Here is a 4,764-nt window from a genome sequence, read left to right on the forward strand (position 1 = left end):
ATCTCTAATCACCTGTTGAAAGTTTAGAATATCTCCAATCACCGGTTGAAAGTTCAGAATATCTCCAATCACCGGTACCCACAATTATTACTTATTTTGCATGTTTATCGATTTTTTTATGGTTTAAATAAATAACTATTTTTCACTAGATTAATTTATTAGGTGTTACCTCATTAATTATAATAAGATTTCGAAGAAAAGGTTTTTTGTTACTTTGCAATAATAACGAATGTTCATTGATTTTTTCCAGCGTTCTTAATTATAATAAAGTTTGTTTCCTTCACAAACTGGATGACAAAACCTAGAAGGGACGCGTGCAAAGCGGGAAGTAGTATGTATTAATGATGAAGATGTAGATATTGATCCCTAGAGACAGTGAGGTGAATAGATGAATGTTTAGACAGTAAAGTTCATATACTTACTTTACAAAATTAGGTACCTCAACCAATTGGAAACAATGAGCACACATTATTGAAACTTGAAAGCATTATAAGCTACTTTTAGAATTAATATACATTGGTTATAATTAAAACTCTGTATTTGTTATATCCCTAAAAGGATTGAGACAACACATTTGAAAAAATTGTCGTATCTGACCCCAGCACCCCATTTCAACTGGGAGAAGTGACTTAACTTTGGTGTTAACGACAGACTGGACTTATTTATTCACATTAACACCAACTGTTGGCGTGTGGCTGTTGGAACAGACCGCCACTCCTCTTGCAAGGGTCGTTAGGATTTTGTTGTCTATCCTTCTATCAGCATTCTAAAACACTTAAAACAGTTCAATTGGACTCAGACTGGGAGTCTGGATCCAATGCAGATTCTGGATGACACTTATAACTAGTGGAAACGGAGTGCTGTATATAGTAATATATTATCATGTTGTATTATCGGTATATAGTAGTGTATTATCATGTTGTATTATCGGTATATAGTAGTGTATTATCATGTTGTATTATCGGTATATAGTAGTGTATTATCATGTTGTATTATCGGTATATAGTAGTGTATTATCATGTTGTATTATCGGTATATAGTAGTGTATTATATTACCGGTATATAGTAGTATTTTATCATGTTGTAATATCGGTATATAGTAGTGTATTATCATGTAGAAAAAGCATAGTTCTTTCTCGTAGAATTTCATCAGTACAGGCAGTGAGTATTGTCCAGAAAGTCGGTATCAGAAAAAACGTTATCACCGGTCGTCAGAGAGAGCTCACACCATGAAACTATCCCAACCACTCTTCATTATTAGGACAACGCATTCAAGTTGCTGTCAAACCCTGATCAGTTTGCCCTAAATTTGAAGCTCAAGATATTACGAGAATCAGTGTCTCGTGTTTAGGGCTGTCATGAGACAGATGGGCATCGTCTAATCCAGTAGAACAATGCAGTGGCTAATAGATTTAATACTAGTTGTGTTTCATTGTACATTTAAAACATCGCGTGGACCGAAGAGGTGTGTACTTGTCGATTGGCCAGACCGCTATTCCAAAACAGCACGACCACTGGTCATCCATTTCTTCATCATATTATCCAAAGTGGATAAAAACCTCGAATGAAGAAGCTGCTAAATAAAGTTTCATCCATAAAACTTTCCTTTTGGAAACTGTATCATCTCATTGCTCGTGACGTCTTGAGTTTAACTGATTATCTGTTGACCTAGTGGGGACCTGGATGGACAGGAAATCTTGATTCCTTGTTAAAATTTAATAAATAAAAACAAATCGTCATCCACGAGAAAACCACAGTGTATTTCAATTAAAATTTGTTGGAATTAAAGAAATAAAACTCACTGCATGGACGCTAATCCTAGTTTATGATTAGTTTTGTTAATGATGTTATCTTGAGGGTCCACACACTGAATTACATACTTTCGAAACTGAATATCGTATATTAAGAAAACAAACACTTCCAAAATATAAAAAAACATCGATTTTAGGTTAGAAAGTGTAACAATAATTCAAAATAAAATTAATAATATTTGTTAACCCTTCACTGTTATAAGTTTTGAATTTTTAAACTCCAATCATGTACTTCATCCCCTTTATGTTCCTAGTCCTTCTGTATCTGTGTTAGTGTTTTCAATATGAACCATATCTTATCCGTACGTGGACCAAATAGCCGGGTCAGAGACCCCTAGAGACAAGTATAGTCATCCTTAATTTTTTAGCCAATGAATAGAGAGAAAACATCCAAACAGCAGAATTTCCCGCCACCAGGATTCACTGTGACTCTTATAACTCACCTGTAGTTGAACGTACGGAGCATGTTCTGTGGCATCGCGGCACGAACCTTGGACCTTTCATATGCAACTCGGATACTTCTTGTTACTGTTTTTGCGCTCCGATTTTATTCTTGGACATATCTTTCTTTCAAGTGTTGGGCCCACGTTACCCATTGGTTAGCGTGCTGGGCTGTACACTTGAGATACTATGGTTCGCAACCCGTTACCGCCAAACAAAAAGAAAATAAACGTGCTCCACGTTTTTGGGGTTGTGGGATTTTTTAAGAGAGGCGATCAACTCACTATTCGTTCTGATAATAGTAGCCCAAGAGTTGCCATTTGTTGACTAAACTGTCTAGTTTATCACCTTAAAATTATGGAAGGCTAGCCCACATAGCCCTCGAGTATGTTTGGGCGAAATTCAACAAACTGCACCATTTTGCTCTTCACAATGTACACCAGAATATGCTATATTTGATAAATTAATGACGTACAATATTAGTAGTAAATCTTGAGATTCTAATATTTTCTATTGCAGAAAATCAACGGAGAGCTTATTAGTAGTTGAAACTTTTATTAATAGAACACTACGAAGTATTCTATCGTTTAGGAAATTAACGTAGGAGAGAGCCACAGTCCTTAATTCAATAAGAGTTGGCGATTGTTAAAACTCATTAAGATCAAATTACTCATGATTAATTTCTAACTGTTTCTCTATCATGCATTGTTACTGTGCTTATTGTACATTTTCTATACCAATTAATGCTGCTGCCGAAAACTACATTTGTGTTGAATTTTTTATGACAGACCAATCGACTTTCGGATGTTTAGTTTTATGTGATTGCGTCATTTTACGAGCGGATGTTTTCACGTGACTGACTGAAAACAAGTCCTTCAGAGATCTAGCGTGCATATTTTGAAAACCTAATACGTTTTTTGAGATTCGCAACCACGGAATATTAGTCAACATACGAAAACTTCATGAGCTGTAAAAATGAAAATATTTAAAAACTTATTCACACTGTTCGGCTAAGCTTCGCTAATTTTTACCATATTATAAAGAAATGGAACATAAGCTGTGATACCAATGTTCCTTTTCAAAGCCCTAAATATTCAGTTGTATATGTTATCTGAAATTCAATTTCAGTATGTTCGGCTAATCTGTCAATACAACTTAAAACGTATTTGTTTGTTTGCTTTGAATTTCCCGCAAAGCTACACAAGGACTATCTGCGCTAGCCGTCTCCAATTTAGCAGTGAAAGACTAGAGGGAAGGCAGCTAGTCATCACCACCCACCGCCAAATCTAGGGCTACTTTTTTACCAACGAATACTAGGATTGACCGTCACATTAGAACGCCCCCACAGTTGAAAGGGCGAGCATGTTTGTGGGACGGGGACTCGAATCTGCGACCGTCAGATTATGAGTCAAGCGCCCTAACCACCTGGCCATGCCGGGCAACATTTTTGTAAAAGTGATAATTCGATAATTTCAGCAAAAAAAAAGCAGCAACAGTCAACAAAGATCAGGATTGTGGAGTCTTGGTACCTAAACTTCAAGTGTTTTCTGGTTAGTATTAAATTAGAACGCAAATAATTTACATCTGAAGGCAGCTAGTCAACACCACCTACCGCCACCTCTTGGGCTACTCTTTTACCAACGAATAGTGGGATTGGCCGTCACATTATAACGCCCCATGGCTGAAAGAACGAGCATGTTCGGCGACAGTAATTAGAACCACCAAGCTGAGGAGTGTAAGTCGAGTGCCCTAACCAACAGGCTATGCCGAGTCATGCTAAAAGAAACCATTTTGTTCAAATTAGTATATTATTCTAATAAAGATACCAAAACACCTGCAGTTCGGGGAATTCATGTATAACAGCGTGTTGGAAATTATGGAAGAAGAAATTACATGTTTGTTTTTCTACACAAAAAACAGGTAGTCATATTTACTATTACAATTTTAGTTACATTATTTCTCTAAGATATTTATATATATCGTTTTGGTATATTGTTTATGGAAATACCAAATTAAGACCCATTTAATGGACAAACTAAAGAAAATGGATACTAAGATAGTAATGAGACAATGAATGCTATGTCAGGATCCTTTTATAAGGGGTGTCCATCTACGGTGTTTAGTTGACCTGGGGAAGGATCCTTTTATAAGGGGTGTCCATCTACGGTGTTTAGTTGACCTGGGGAAGGATCTTTTTATAAGGGGTGTCCATCTAAGATGTTTAGTTGACCTGGGGCTGATCACGGGAAAACTTACACTCCTTCAGGAATTCCCTCTATGTAAGGATCTTTTTATAATGGGTGTCCATCTACGGTGTTTAGTTGACCTGGGTCTGATCTCGGGAAAACTTACACTCCTTCAGGAATTCTCTCTATGTAAGAATATTTTTATAAGAGGTGTCCATCTACAGTGTTTAGTTGACCTGGTGCAGGATCATTTTATAAGGGGTGTCCAGCAGCTATTGTTCTCTTCCTTGTGTAAAAATCTCGATCCCTTATAAAAGGATCCTGCT

The sequence above is a fragment of the Limulus polyphemus genome, unplaced genomic scaffold (assembly GCF_000517525.1).
Source record: "Limulus polyphemus unplaced genomic scaffold, Limulus_polyphemus-2.1.2 Scaffold4330, whole genome shotgun sequence".
NCBI classification, from domain to species: domain Eukaryota; kingdom Metazoa; phylum Arthropoda; class Merostomata; order Xiphosura; family Limulidae; genus Limulus; species Limulus polyphemus.